The sequence below is a fragment of the Canis aureus genome, chromosome 12, assembly GCF_053574225.1.
Source record: "Canis aureus isolate CA01 chromosome 12, VMU_Caureus_v.1.0, whole genome shotgun sequence".
NCBI lineage: Eukaryota > Metazoa > Chordata > Mammalia > Carnivora > Canidae > Canis > Canis aureus.
The window spans coordinates 55,095,059-55,112,462 of NC_135622.1; positions in this window are offsets into that span (position 1 = coordinate 55,095,059).

Genomic DNA, 17,404 nt, shown 5'->3' on the forward strand with positions numbered 1-17,404 from the left:
GACAGAAAACACTTTTAAGTTCTAATGTTTTTTAGTCACTGTTCTAAATGATCTGATAGGTATATATATATATAATATATACGTATTTATACATAGGTACACTAATGTATTGTTACATATTTATATATAACTAATATCACTTCATATATTTGAATATATAAATATAGATTCATAAAAACAAACATATTTGGAGTGATATTAGTTATATATAAACACTAATATGAGCTAATTGTCATAACAACAATATAAGTACATATCATTATTGCTATCATTACTATTTTATGGTTGAGAAACTGCACAGAGAGATTAAATTCCTCAAAATCATAAAAGCTAATAAATTGCTGAGAAAGAATTCAAACCCAGTCAGTCTGGCTCCAGCCTTTCCTCTTAATTATTAAATTAGAGCATCTAGAATGGTGTTGAGACCGAGGTTTTTAATTAGTATTTCTTGATTCAGTGAAAGTGTTATATTGGCTCCCCAGAAGAGGTGCTTATATTTTGATTTAACATATTATAGAGTAGGCTATACAAGGTTAAACATTTTATATCTAGAAATAATTTTACTTGTGAACTTTTTTGGGGGGCAATAGCCTACAAATTATATCTCTATTATTTACTAATGAATGCTAACATTAATTTAAGTGGGTCTTATGGAACTGTATGAAATTATATCCTGAGCATATGAAAAAGAATTTTTTTCTAATGAGAGCACAAATTAACTATTACATCAGTGATATTTAACAATGAACATAAGTATGCTTTCATAAAATATTATAGAACCCAATATACATATGATTTGCAAATATATACCAAATATTATTATAACATAGCTAAAATGTCTATGGCAATCCACAGCTTTATTAGTTAGAATATACTTAATAATTTTTAGCATATTTCATGTTACATCCGGCTCTCAGGGAAATTCAAAGATCTGTCACAGCCTTGGCTCTCAGAAGCCTAAAGTGTAGGCTTGCTTTAGAATCAGGAGCTCAAAAAAAAAAAAAAAAGAATCAGGAGCTCTTAAGGACATATTGCTTTCATTTTTTCCCCATATTTTGGATGTTATTGATTTAGATGGGATTCAAAAAACATAATTGCCTTTTAAGAATGGCAATTATTCTTAAATGAAAGAGATGTTAGCAATCGAAGAAAAATAGAGTTGCTCTTTTATTCAACTGAGTCCTCTGTGTATTTGTACTTGTAAAGTGGGTCTGGAGTTTCAACCAGAAATGAGAAAGATACATTATTCTTGGTTGGTAAGTAGAAAAAATTTGCTCTTCCTAGAGTAGAAATGCAAGGAATCAGGATGGAGAGGTGTGGGAAAGAATGGAAGACAAATGGAGTGAGCCCCAGAAGATGAGCACTCAGTGATGGGGTGCAGTGAGAAGTCAAAACAGCACTTGAAACAGGTGCTTTACCACTCTATAAGTCCTCAGTAAATATTGTTAATATTGATGCATATCTTTCAAAATTAAAAATATATATATTTGTTTATTTTAGAAAGAGAGTACAAGTAAGCAGGGGAGAGGCAGAAAGAGAATCTCAAGCAGACTCTCCACTGAGGGCAAAGCCTGATGTGAGGTTTGATCCTAGCACCCTGAGATCATGACCCGAGTGAAATCAAGAGTTAGCTGCTTACCTGAATAAGCCACCCAGGAGCCCCAGTGTTGTAACATATTAGAAACTGTATTAAGGAGGATATTTTGTTAGCTATTTCATTAGTTTTGTTTGTATTGTTAACTGCAAATCATGAAAATAGCTGCTTTCATAACTGTATTGGTAGTGATGAAGAAGGCATCAGGTCTTGTGCATGAAACCTATGTAGATTATCTCTAAATCTGAAGAACAACTCTGTTACATTATCCTCATTTACTAGTACATAATTGGAGTGAGAATAAGTAATTTGTGCAAGTTTACACATCTAGTCATTGACAAAAATGGGAGCCAAAACACAAATTTTTGTACATGACAAATATGAATTGAAGTCACTGTTGCTTCCAATTCTTCTAATGCTGACTAGGCCCTGATGGATATGAGCCCTGTTTGTTTCACAAGTATAAGGTTATGCATATGCCATTCTTCCTGTTGTGAAGACACCTTCCCCATCTTCCCTGGCTTAGAAGTTTTAGTGTGTGATTACAAACAGATTTAAGATCATAAAAGTACAGCTTAAACATATTTTTTGGTAACCTTGGCTACAAAAAAACAATAGCCTCTGTCTTCTTTATTTCTTGTAAAGATTTGATTATTGTGGATACTTGTGTTATTGGACACTGATTGTCACCCTGACTTGTTTGTAAGACTGGATCATGAGAATGAGAAGGCCAAAGACGGAGTCATGTGGTATAGCACCTATTAAATAATTGTCAAATTAAAATGCAATTGGAATGAGAAGATGATCCTAAGATTCTCTTATTTGTTAATTATGACCAGAACACAGTCTATCAACACATGAAATAATGCCCTATGTCTAACCCCTTCCTACAAATTCAAGGAAGAGGAATGACTTTGTGACCAGTGAAGAGCTTTGTGACCAGTGAAGAGCTTTGAAATAGGGTATAATTTCATTTTAATATTATTTTTTTTCCATTTTGGAGATGTTAAATACATACTCACCTCTGTAAGATACCAGGTATTAGAATAATAGTTTATTGCTAAGGTAATTGTAAAACTCAAGATATGAGGCTAGGAGAAATATTTGTCAGTTTAATACTAATGCACAAAAGCAACTTTTATTGGGCAAAATCAAATTTTTGTGATATTAAACCATACAAAAACAAGTAAATAAAAATAAGCACATATTTTTTTCATGTGTTTTATATACATTGAAAGATGCCCCAAATTTAGGAGGTCAGGCATGTATCAGCTATCTAGCTCAATGATCAAGAGCAATTTTTCAAATTATTTAATCATAATTTCTTTTTTATTTCAATATCACCTTATAAAAATATAATTTTAAATAATGTATGACAGTAGAATTCTGACCCAGGACTTCTGCTGCAACCAGTCCAGGAATCCAAACCACAAGCACAGCAATCAGCCCAGAAACATTAAGACTGGTCAGTGACTGCCACATTCTTAAACTTTCCCGTTTTCAAGATAGGACTAATCAAAGAGAATCAAATATGTTTCCCAAACCAATCACCCAAGATGTCCTGCCACCCACCTCCAGACTCTCCATGCCAAGAATGTCCAGTCAAAGCACAGCTAAAACCTTCTGCTTTTTTTCACTAGGAAGTTGTTCCACTCTCCTGCCTCCCTTTGAGCCTCTATCAAAAGCAAGTGGTGGCTGACTTGCCATAGCAAGCTCTGAATAAATAGCTTCTGTTTCTTTTCATCTGGGTGGTCTTTGTTTATTTTCACAAAACCAATGAGTAGAGACTTTTAAATCAAATAAATTAGATCCAAAAAACAGAAGCTAGGTTTAAAATATAATTTAGCGATTTTTATTACAAGTTATGTGACTGTCCCTACTATATTTAAAAGAGAATTAGATTATTTCTTTGTTATAAAAGAAATAGTTCATATGCACCAAATGAAATTAGTAAAAGAAAAAGCTATGCATCTTTTAGGTTTTCTCAAGATGTGGACATCATGAAACGGTGTTTATGGTTAAAAATACAAGTGTGATGAGGTGTGTGGGTGGCTCAGTGGGTAAAGGCTCTGTCTTTGTCTCTGGTCATTGTCCTGGAGTCCAGGAATTGAGCCCCAGGTCAGACTTGCTTCTCTATCTTCTTCTGTCCCTCTCCACTCATGGCCTCTCTCTCTCTCTCTCTCTCAAATAAATAGAATCTTTAAAAAAAGATTAGGAGTCTGATTATGTTTGTATTCCACTCAAAATCTTCCCATGAGGGCACCTGGATGGCTCAGTGGTTGAGCATCTGCCTTCGGCTCAGGTATGATCCTGGGGTCCTGGGATAGAGTTCCACATCAGGCTCCCTGCGAGGAGCCTACTTCTCCCTCTGCCTATGTCTCTGCCTCTCTCTCTCTCTCTCTCTCTCTCTCTCTTTCTCTCTCTCTCTCTGTCTCTCATGAATAAATAAGTAAAATCTTTTTAAAAAATCTTCCCATGGCTTTTTAGAAAGTTTCTTAAAATTATTTATTTTGGACAGTCTTTAGTTGGGAATAGATATATGCACTTTCAGGGGAAAAAAAGGAATTCTGCTAGCACTGTCAGTTCAATTCAATTCAGTAAATAAGGTCTGAATGTTTAACAAGCTCAGAGGCAATATCTGTTCTGGAGTTTACATTCTTCTGGAATGGATTTCTTCTGACTGGGCTTCTCTTCCTAAGTGATGAACCTCTGTCTCTCCTACATGATCCAGTTCCTCTTCTTAGTAAAGCTTTTCCTGAAACATCCGTGCAAAACTAATTGTTTCTGGTTCCCAAGTTTCCAGAGCAGTATCTATACATCTTTTATGTCCATCACTTTTCTTTACATTGCCTTATGATTGTTTCTGATAATTTTTGCTAATACTTTAAATCCTTTCAGTGGACAGTACATCATGCTGCACTTTATACTCATGGTCTTTTCTCTGCCTAATATCTGGAGTAGGCATTTCTTAATATGACCATTCATACAAGAGTAAATTGAGAATGACAGAGATTTACTAATTTCTGCAAAATCATGTCATAAGTGGGGACAGATGTAGGATTCCAACTCATGGCTATTTGGACTGTTAAAGACCCCAGTGACTCTCCAACTCTGACCCTGTTAGACAATAAATCTTCCAAGGATCAATGTGCACATTCATTTTGTATTCTTTTTTCTTCCTTTGCAAAGTAAGAATAGAAAGCGAGCTATGTAGGGTGTCTGCACTCCTGACTTGCATGTTGTGTATATAGATACGGTGTGTGGACTGACCAAGAAGGCATGCTTCTGTCTGCAGATCCCTGACTTTCTTTTGCTTAGAGCATTTACTCTAGAAAATTTGTGATTGCAAATTATGTCTTTTTGTCTTTGATGTGTAAAATCCTGTTAAAAGCCTCTTGCCAGTTTTATAAACTGGGGCTTTCTTTCTCAAGGACCTGGAGGCCATTTCTTTGAAATGTCATCAAGGAAGATCTTGCCTTTATCTCCTACTTTCTGTTGGGAGTGGGGGTGAGAGCCTAACTTTGGTGGGTGCGTTGTTCCTTGCCTAAAATTACCTCCTGTCATGGAGATTTGAGAAAGTTTACTTTTTCTTTGGATGAGGCCAATTAGCAAAAACAGATGACCTAAGATTCTCTCATCCCTGCTGTTTTTGTTTTTGTTTTAAGATTTTATTTATTTATTCATGAGAGACACAGAAAGGCAGAGACATAGGCAGAAGAGAAAGAGCTCCATGCAGGGAGGCTGATGTAGGACTCAATCCCAGGACCCCAGGATCACTCTCTGAGCCAAATGCAGATGCTCAACCACTGAGCCACCCAAGCGTTCCTCATTCCAGCTCTTAAAAACTCATCAGCCACTAGTTTTAGTAGAATTCAGTTTAGACTGGGTTTTGACCACTCTCCCCTATTATGTGCCCTCAAAGTCTTTCCCCGCTTCTTGATCTTCTTCAGGTGCAGTTTTTGCTTTGACACTTCGAGCTTTGGTTTGTTACTCAGTCCCCTTTATCAGGAGTGAACTTCTTTTCTTTATTTCCATGAAATTGTCTTCCAATTTCCAACCCGTATCAATCTTCAGGCTTTGGGAATGACATCAGAATTTCCAGGAATTCTAATAGATTCTCTAAATCATATTTAATTCTGAGTTTTACTTAACTTTATTTATGTATTTTAAATAATAGTGAATGACCATGAAAATAAACTGTAAATTGGTTATCTATGATAGGGTTACTTTTCAGTGGTTTCTCTTCTCTTCTATCCTATCCTGTTCTATTATGTATATATTATACCTGTGCCTAGGTTATTAATATTATGAAAAGATATCTTGGGACAAGGTCACATATTCCAGTAATATATAAAAATAATTTCTACTTGTAATAGAAAACATTAAAGAAGGGATTAAAATAAATTCTAAGTGAAACCATTAAAAATTGAAAGATAATAACACAAATATTTAATTACCAAAAGATATTCCTAAAATGAAATTGTAAATTATAAGTTGCACTCTGAAAATTCTTACAAAGTTTTCAGAGATTGGATTCTGGGGAAGAAAATTGAGGTAAATTTCTTAAGACAAAGTTCTGCAACGGAATATCTCCCATATTAGTGGCAATTCAGTGAGTAAAGGATAGTCTTTTCAGCAAATGATTATGATAATTTGATATCTAAATTCAGGAAAAAACTGAACTTTGATCTAGAACAGATCATAGATACAAATGTAAAACCTAAAATTAAAACTTGTAGAATAGAATATAGGAGAAAACTTTTGTGACCTTGAGTTAGGACAATATTTCTTAAATACTATAGCAAAAACACAATTCATACAATTTTTAAAAAATGATAATTCAAACTAATTAAAATTAGAAATTTTCTGTTTCTCAAGAACATGAAAATGAAAAGAGGCCACAAGCTGGGAAAAAATACTTTCAAGTCAAATATCTGATAAATAATAAGAAAACAAACAAATGACTTTAAATGATGGGCAAAAGATTTTGATAGCTGTATCATCAAGAAAAGATGTTAGTGACAAGCGCATAACAAAACTCTCAATATCAGTCATAGGGAAATCCAGATTGAGGCTCCAGTGACATATCACTATGTGCCTTTTAGAATGGCTAGAATAAAAATGATTGACAATATCTCATATTGACAAGGATATGGGGAAATTGAAAGTCTCATACATATAAAATGGTGCAACCACTTTGGAAAATAGTTTAGCAGTTTTCTAACAAGAAATATATATACCCGCCATATGCTGTGGTCCTTTTACTCCTAGGTATTTGTCCAAGTGAAATGGAAAACATATATCCATACAAGGCACTTGAACATGAATGCTTGTGGCAGTTTTATTTGTAATAGCCCCAAACTGAAAACAACTCACATGTCATCAAGAGGTGAATGGATAAGCAAATGTCATGTATCTATACCGTGGAGCATGTCTTCCTGATGAAAGAACCATTGATACAGGATATAATATGGATGATTCTCAGAGTGACTCTACTGAATGAAAGTAACCAGACCAGAAAATACACATAGCTCTGGCATATTCAAAGCAATAAAAATACTCCCTTTGAAACAAAGATCTTGTCTAAGATTACCCTATTTTGGAGAACTAGGTATCTTGTTTCTGGTATCTCCTATTCTAAGAAATCAGTAGTATTATCCAGTCTCATTAAGACAGCAATAAAGAGATTTGGGGAAATTTCCTTTGTGGTTTTCTAAAAAGAAAAGTATGATGAGAAGTTGCTTGAAGAAAAAAGGATAGCCCTCCAGAGCTCTGCATTTACAGTGACATGTTTGTATCTATGTGTCAGCTTTTATACAAATATTACTATTTGCTTTAAAATAGCCAACAGGGATGACTGGGTGGCTCAGTGGTTGAGCATCTGTCTTTTGCTCAGGTTGCGATTCTGGGGTCCTGGGATCAAGTCCTGCATCGAGCTCCCTGTTGGGAACCTGCTTCTCCTTCTGCCTATGTCTTTGGCTCTCTCTGTTTCTTTCATGAATAAATAAGTTAAATCTTTAAAAAAAAAAAAAAACAACCAACAGATTCTTGGCGCCTGGGTGGCTCATTTGGTTAAGAATCCAACTCTTGACTTTGGCTCAGATTGTGATCTTAGGGTTGTGAGATTGAGCCTTGCATCAGGCTCTGCATTAGGCTTAAGATTCTCTCTCTCTCCCCTCTGCCCCCTTTCCCCAGCTTGCATGTACATGCACATTCTCACTTCCTCTCAAAAAAATAGCCAACAGATTCTACAAGAATATCATAAAATAGGCCAAATAATATGAACCTACCAAATCAGCTGGTAACATCTACTAGTCTCCAGATGTACATCTCATAATTTTAGGGTTATAAGGGTTAACCCAATACCAAATCTGGGGAAATCTGTATGCAAAACGACCCATTGTGTTTTCTCCCTTACTTTTTAAAATCTCTTGGGTGCTATTGAAAATGATATGTTGTGATGTCCATTTTTTTGTGTTCTCATTTTCACCTCCAGAACTGATTGTTGGCAATTCTGTATCCCATTCAGACTCCATTACCTGTATGATTTCTGAACAGTTAAATTGTGCCTATACAAGATATCACTGGAAGGGATTCATGAATCCCACATGTAGCAGAGTCAGTTCAGCTGGGAACCAGGAAACTCTCAGATGCTTGTGAAGAATAACTGGAATTACATGGTACTAGTTTCTTAGTGGAGGTCCTAAGAATGAAATTGGAAGTGCCCATATACCTCACGTTTTATACATTAAGTGCAATTGCAAATTCTAAGGCTAATTCCAAATATATACTTTGACTACAACAAAACTATCATAAATAAAAACAATGACCTCAAGGTATTTCAGCTAAACCAGCAAAGGAATACAGAAAAAAATAATTATGAAGAGAAAAGAATTAAGAAAATTCTTCCAGTATGCCTTGTTCCCTAGTATTGGACAGAAGCTGTCGTTTCAGTAGTTATCTTTTTGGGAACACTATTTGAGTCTAGAGTCATAGGTTTCTAGAGGCTTTTAAATTAGTCTTAGTTTGAGGCCATTCATGTGTGGAACTCCACTGGTATGGAGACTGGTGGCATGCCTCTACTATGTCTTTAATCTTGTCTGTTGTAGCTGTGATCAGAAGAATTTGAAATCTTGCCTTCAGGCAAAGATAAAGCATTTGTACATTACTGTCTCTTCTGGTAGATCCAGTTACCATGTTGGAGATCATGCAAACCTGGGAAGGTATCTCCTTTGGAAAGGTCGCTTGTATTTGCTAGACCTAATTATGAGTCTACCAAGTGAGTCCTTGATAATATTTAGCTAAATCTATGTGTAACATTGTAGAGTCACTTATTGTTGGAATTCTTTAAATCTTAAATATTCTATGATCTCATAGAGGGAAAGTCAGTTTGCACTCTGAGACTATTTCCTGGCCCTTAATGCTAGAGGCAGCATTTTAGGTCAAGGTAGAGCAAAGATTTCTTATGTTTTTGATGAAATTGAGCACTATGTTTACTGATTCTGAATTTCTTAATGACTCATGGTGATAGGAACACGAAAAAAATTTCTGGGTTAGGAGAATAAACTTAGTAAGCTATTTCTGTGTCGGGAACACAGACTATACTTTGCCAACTATACTCCTCTATCAGTGAAAATCTATCCAACCAGAAACTTTACAAGCAAACTAATGCATATTCATAGTTTAAAGATGTGTAGTTGTGTGAGATTAATTTGCTTCAGAAAACTTTGAGGAAGAAGCTCTGAACCATTTTTTTTTTACCTGTGTATATGCTAGGATTTTGTGGTTACATGTGAGACATGTAGAAACGATCTCTTTCATTATCTTAAGGACAAAAAAAGAGTAATTTGACCAGGATCCATTGGATTAATTGTGGCTCTCCTGAGAAGCCATGAAAAAATCATTAGAATTTATGATTGATCAAAATCTTTCTAAATTTATTAGCACTTAATATACCTGAGTGGTAAAAGCCACTTGTTTTCCAAGCAAGTTAGGTGAAGCATGTCCTTAGCCTCTGGAGTGGTCTCTTATATGGTATCATAGTTAAATTACAGATAATTCTTTGGGATATTGAAAAGTTTCTGAGAAACTTTTCATTGATTTTTTTCACCATTCTCAACTGTCTTCTCTATTGAGGTCATAATACCATCAAGTCATGCACAACTCCCAAAGCACATCTACTGTTTGTATTAATGTTTTTACTCTTTGAACTTTTTCCAGGGTTCCAGCTCAAATCATAGGTCCTCAGTTTAGTTATCTGAGCAGATTAAACATTAGGAAAGAAACTTCATCAGTGACTATAAGTTCAGTGGTTACACTGTATCCCATGCAGAGAATGCCTTTGCCATTTTTAAGATAAGAGCCACATCAAACAATATTAATTTAGGACCCAACAAGAGAGGTCAGTAAAATCAGACCTGGGTATATTTAATTCCTGAATTATAGCCAAATAGTAATGTATTCTCCTTCATATAGAAGGAGTAAAATTGCAGGATTAAGATTTGAGTAAACTTTAATATCAGCAAACAAAGTTGACAATAAAAGGTTTTCACAAGAAAAAAAATAAAAAAATGAAAGGTTTTCATAAACTTTGACATGATCAAATAAGAATTAACAAGAGTTCTTGGCATGTGGATCCCTCTGTGTTCTTTTATGGAGTTCGTGGAAAAAGCAAGTACCATATCGCCAGAAGCTTCGAGCAATTTGGCTGCTGCTGATAGTTCATACAAGCAGGAAATGTATGCTTTGCTCCTGAATGGAAGGTTACACAAATGGCAGCAGACTCTTGTACGAACCGTGTCATTGTGTTCTAATGCAGTCAGCCTTCTCTCTCGTAAATCACAAGACAGATGTCTTTTTGCATAGTTAGGGATACTCAAAGTTGCAGGTTGCAGACAGGCCTTTAATGAGGAGGTTTCTCAACATTTGGATCCATGGAAGATACCAGTTTTAGGAAGTTCATGTAAAGGCTGAACTATATTAGCACAAATCTTAATTATTGTCTACAAAAACCAGTCAATCCTAAAAGCAAGCAAGTGTACAAACAAACAAAACACCCCAAACCCACCAAACAAAAACCTTTAGTTGTCTTTTAGTTTGGAGACAGATATAATTGGAGAACCTTTATTTCATTGAGTACAGAAAACATCCATCTTCTGTGACCCAAATATTGCACAGATTCTTTATAGATTTAAAAGTTTTCTCTTGGGACGCCTGAGGGGGTCAGCGGTTGAGCATCTGACTTTGACTCAGGGCATGATACCGGATTCCTGGGTTCGAGTCCCACATTGGGCTCCTTGCATGGAGCCGGCTTCTCCCTCTGCCTGTGTCTCTGCCTCTCTCTCTCTCTCTCTCTCTCTGTCTCTCATGAATAAATAAGCAAAATCTTTTTAAAATAAGTAAAAAAATAAAAGTTTTCTCTTGATGCTCTGTGCAGCTCTTCAGCTGATCTTAAAAAAATATAGGGAATCCTGTTCAGAACATGGCACTAAATCATCTACAGGTCGTTTCAGAGTGGATCCTTAAGCAAAAATCAAATCTTTAAGATTATCGTTTAGACAGTGAGGGAAATAGGAAAGAGTTTTCATATATACCTGAGGCATAATTAACCAGGTATACTGCTGTTTGTCCCACCAATAAAGCAAACAAATACTATCTTTACCTACTGGTGTCTAAAGAAGATGGCAAATGAATCTGCCATTGTAATGTGTTTGTTTAGCAGGTAGAAACTCCCTGGAATCTAGGGAGCACTGTTCTATTGATTGCCCTCAGAGCTTGTACAGATAAGTAGCCTTTTCCATTAAGCTCCTTAACTGGCCATGTGGGAGTACTGCAGGGACTGGTACAGAGCACAGTGTGTCCCTGCTCTAATAGAGCCTCAATAAGAGATATTCCTCTGGCCAGAGCACACTGAAGGATCATTCAAGCAGGGGTTTATATGGAATAATTTGAATTTTTATAAAGTCCACTCCATATATTCTGCTTAGGTTAATTGAATCTTGGGCACAAAGAAGAGAGGGTAACTCATCTAATATTTGGTTTGTAGGGGCTCCTAGGTGCACACAGTTGCACACCTCCATTTTTTATATCACACTTTGAGAACCAACTGTTCACTTACATGTTCCACATAAATAAATTTCTGAAAAGTGGATCTCTAGCATATTCAAGTTAAGTCAAGGGGAGAATTGGTATTGGTGCTATTGCCATCTTTTTTAATCCACTTCTATGCAGATTAAGCTCTTGCAGAAGTCATTCTAGTTAAGTCATATAATTGCATATTGTGAGGTCAGCAAAACCATGCCCTTGAGCTAATCCAGTCTGCTACCTGTTTTTGTACAGCCTATAGGCTAAGATCATTTTATATTTTTAAATAGTTGGAAAAAATCAAAAGAAGAATAATATTTTATGACATGAAAATTCTATGACATTCAAATTTCAGTTCCCATAAGATTTTATTGAAATACAACTATGCTAATTTGTTTACATATTATCTATGGTTGTTTTCACACTATGACAGCAGAGTTGAGTAGTTGTAATAAGATCATATGTACCATAAGACCTGAGATATTTACTCTTTGGCCTGTTAGAGAAATGTTTGCTAAACTCTATTAAAGAGACTCAGGGGCAGCCCGGGTGGCTCAGCGGTTTAGCACCGCCTTCAGCCCTGGGCATGATCCGGGAGACCCAGGATGTAGTCCCATGTCCGGCTCCCTGCATGGAGCCTGCTTCTCCCTCTGCCTGTGTCGCCTCTCTCTCTCTCTCTGTGTCTCTCATGAATAAATAAGTAAAATCTTAAAAAAAAAAAAAAAAAGAGAGAGAGAGAGAGACTCAGGATGCTAATTTTTTATATATTACATTTTTTTCTTATGTTTACATAACTGATATTTGGGCTTTAATCTGTATACTAGACAAAGAATAATATGTATATTACAATAGAAGTGGAGAATCTAGGGTATAGATTTTCCAGTAATTTGATGCATTGAATAGGGTATGTTATTTGGGATCAGGTTAGTGTCTGTCACCATCCAACTGTGTGTCTTTGTGAAAATATATTAATAATTTTACACTGCAGTAATTAATAAATAAATGTTGGCTTGAACCAAATGAGTGTTCTTAAAGAATTATATTCAGCTAAATTAGGAAAAATACATTTTTATTCGATTTGGTATAACCCTCCTTTTTTTATCTGAGAGTCTGTTATTCCCAACTGTAGTGTTGAATATACTTTTTCTTTTTATGAAGATACTATAATAGTAGGTTTTGGGTTTTTATTTTTTTTATTTTTTTATTTTTTTGGTTTTGGGTTTTTAAAATTAATTTATAATTTTCCAAAAGGCAAATTAAAACAATGGCAACCCAATTACATGCATATACATACACAGACAGAACTGTATGCATATGTAAATAAATACACATATATACACATGTATATGTAGTTGTCAAATATATATTTATTTATTTATTTATTTATTTATTTATTTATTTATTTATTTAAATTTTTAGGTGTCAAATAATTTAAGTTCTCTAAACCATTTGGCTCGATGAATTTACTGCTGCCTCCGTTCCGAAATACTTCTGTACTTTACACCTATGAGTCTTTAAGTAAAGATTATAGTATATATAGTTTTTGAGAAAATAGTCTAATCTTTATAGAATATTAAGCAACATTTAAGTGAATAGTACCGTATTGGCTATTTATTGCTATGATACTTAAACGGCATGTCTTTTAAGATATTTACTTATGTCCTATGAATAGAATCATTTCTCCTATTTTTCTAAGAAAAAAATTTCTACTAAGACCTTAGAATTCATTATGATTCATAGCTTCTGTTTCTACAGAAGTATTTTGAGTGCACTCTTCTCTAACACAAACACCTCATGAATTGATCTGCCATATTATATGTCAGAACAAATCGCCAGCTGCTCTCAGAAAATAAGGCAATTCCCATTACAGCCTCTACTCTAAACTTTCTTATCTTCATGGGCAATTTAAAGAATGTGACTTAGGAATTACATTTATTCTTTTCTGACAGTGTATGCCCAATTACTTAAATATCTAACTTGTAGCTATTGATCTCTATTGAAATCCCTTTGTCCTCAAAAACCTTTGAGGAATTCTCCAAAACTGTTCAGATGTGTTTTCTTTTTTTTTTTTTCCTGAAAGGTAAAAGATGGAAACCCCGAGGAGTTCATGTGTACAAGGATAACTCTGGACAATTCATCCATTTTCACCTCTAAAATCCCATAAGTTGGTTTATTTCATGTTCACAATTTTATGTCTTTTATAAGCCTCTCAGTGAAGCTGATTTTAGTTTTGGTGATGAATGATATATAAGATGGTGTATAAAATGAATTATAAACGTCACAAAGAAAATTCATCATTTCTCTATATATGCATTATATGTATATGTACATGTATATGTATAGTATTCAAGATTTATATATGTATAGTATTAATAAACATAACTGAAATGCCTCAGATGTTATTGATAGAGACAGTTGCAAAATATTTTTATCAAATCACAATTAAAGATCTTTAAAGAATAGTGAGTAATGGATAAAGTACTAAGACAATGAGAAAAGGAAATGTCCTCTTATTTTGAAAAATATATGAGCAAATTAAATTTTACAAACCTCTAGACTTTTTTTACAAAGCTACTAGACTTTGTAGCTTCAAATTGATGTAAGACAAATATTAAATTGTTGAGAGACAGTTTATTAAATTACTTAGGAAAAGAATAGCTGATTTCTAAGTAGTAACATTATTTCAATAGTTTACATTCCTATGAGACAATGTTCTTTCTCTCCTTTGATGAGGTCACTGGCTCAGTAAAGCATGGCTGGAGGAAACTTGATTACAGGTAATTCACATGGAGCAGACTTCAAATTGTGGGTTAATCAGTATGATTCACTGGTGTGATATGGCTGTCAACAAAAATTTAATGTTATCATAAGTTCATTACAAGAACTAAACTGTCTGGAACAACTGCAATAATATTCTGCTCTATTCAGAACTGGCAAAGTCATAACGGGTGGTGTATTCTCTTCTGAGTAAGATGTGTTGCAAGCAAAATTAAGAGAACAGAATGTGTTATTAGTGGAGTGACCAAGGGGTGAGAGGAACTGAAATTATAGCAAAGAAAGGGGACAAGGGGTTTTGTAGCTTTCAAGAATGCCTGATACATCTGTTTGGATGAGGGATAATTGCACTTTGGATTTAGTTCTAACCACACAAAATTAATTTTATTTTTGATATCTGCTTAACTTTTTGGATTTTTTCCTATAGACCTAGGAGTTTCCCCAGAGTTGTTTGAATGTCTAATTTCTCCTTGTGTATTTTAAATGCATTTTAGATTTTAAATTTCTGTATATGGAGACATCACTTACCACTACATCATAGCCTATTTCATTTGGGTATTTGTCCACTTCTAAAACATGTTACAAAACTACTTCATATAATGTAGCTTGATAGTATTTCTTGATCTGGAAGGATATGCTCATCCTCAATCATCTGGTTGAAAAAATAATTTTGACTATTGACATCATTCAAAATTATCAATTTCCTCCACTTCTCCAGAAATTAGATAGTTCTGGTATAAAGTGTGATTAGTTGAAGCAGAGGCCTGATGGCATTAAATTCTGTAATTTTACTTTGTGATCTACAGCTATTCCCTAATCTACCTGGAGCCTAGAAATGTTAATAATAATAATAATAATAATAATAATAATAACAACAATAATAATCTATTTCATACAGTCACTTTGAGAATTTTAGGATATGCTACATGTGAAGCAGTTTGTATAATGCATTCTACCAATAATATACTAAACAGATGATTACCATATTATTTTTCCTGACAAATATTAGAAATAAGTTTTAGAATTTTGGAGTTTTGAAGGCAGTTGTATTAGTTTTCTAGAGTTGCCATAACAAAGGACCAGAGACTGCTAGTTTATCTAACAGAAATTTATTTTCTCACAGTCCTGGGAGCTAGAAGTCTAGGATCAAGGTGTTGGCAGGGTTGGTTTCTTCTGAGGTCTTTCTACTTGGCTTATAGGTGGCCATCATCTCTCTCTATCTTCTTATGGTCTTCTCACTGTATGTGTCTGTGTCCTAATTTCCTCAGAAAACCAGTCATATTGGATGAGAGCCAGCCCCTATGGCCTCACTTTACCTTAATACCTCTTTAAATACCCTACCTCCAAATGAAATCACATTCCGAGGTCTGGGAGGGGCAGGGTAGTGAGAACTTCAACATAAATTTTGGAAGGAAACGATTGAACTTCTAACAGCAGTTGTGTCAAATTCATTTTGGAAAACTTAGAAAACTGCAATATTGAATTTTCCCATCAAGATATATGTGCTGTCATGTTGGTTGCTGCAATATTTATAACAGCCCATGCATGGAAGCAACCTAAATATCCATCAGTGATTAGGTGGATAAAGAAAATCTGGTATACATTTACAATGGAATATGATTCAGCCTTAAAAAAGAAGGAAATCCAGCCCCTTGTTACAACATAGATAAACCTGGAGAACAGTACATTAAGGGAAACGAGTCGCACATAGGAGGAAAAATACGACATGATATCATTAATAGGAGTTATCTATAATAGTTAAATCTATAGAGGCAGAGAGTACGAATCATGGTTTCCAGGGGCTTGAGGGAGAAGGAAGTGAAGAGGTATCAATCAAAGTTTATAAAAGTGCCAGTTATGTAAGATGTGTAAGCCCTAGAGGTCTGCTGGGCAGCATAGAGCCTGTAGGCAATGCTACTGCATTGTATACTTGAAAATTTGTTCAGAGACAGATCTCAAGTGTTCTTATCACAAAAAAGTAATAAAGCATACAGCAGGAGGAAACTTTTGGAGGTGGTGGATATGTTTATGGCATAGACTGTGGTGTGGGTTTTACGGTTGTATACTTATGTGCAAACTCATCAAGTTGTATACATTAAATGTGTACAACTGTTTATGTCAATCATACATCAATAAAGTGGTTAAAAAAAAAAAAAAAAGACTAGTGGCAACCCGTTACGTATTTCCAAGTTTGAAAGTACCGAGTGTGTACATCACTTCATTTCCTGGATGAAGGTGGTACGACAGGGCAAGTGTTGTAGTCTTGTTTGTGGTCTTCCTTCACAATATCACTTGGTATCATAACCTCTAATACTACAAAATCAATCTTAGGTTCCCTGCATAGTCAGATGTGCTAGCAGAACAAGGCATATCCTGAAGGCAGCTTGAAGGTGTTCAAAGATAAGTTAGATAGATAAAACATTTTTAAGAAATCAAAAGAAGCTATAACAGAGTTGCCTGGGTGACTTGGTTAAGCATCTGCCTTTGGCTCAGGTTATGATCCCAGAGACCTGTGATTGAGTTCCGCATTGGGCTCCCTGCTCAGCGGAGAGTCTGCTTCACCCTCTCCCTCTGTTTGCTCTCTCTCTCTCTCTCTCTCTCAAATAAATAATTGAATAAATAAATCCTTAAAACAAACAAGTTATAACAAAGCTTAAGTTAAGATTTCTAGAAATGAATAAAACCCTGTCACAGGAAGTGGCTGATATAAGACTTCAGATCTGAACAGAAACAGATGGCTCTGAGACTCAGTGAAGGATTTGTGTCAAGTAAGTCCTGGACTGGTCCTTAAAAGTCAGCTTGAATTTCGGGTTATGAAGGCAGAGAGTGATAGCCTGAGGAATGACATCACCGATAGTCTTGCTTGACTGAAATGGGAGAGTGACAGATTTAAAATTCCCATGAGAAGGAAGTCAGAAGGATCGGTGTAAACAGTTGACTCCAGAGATCACT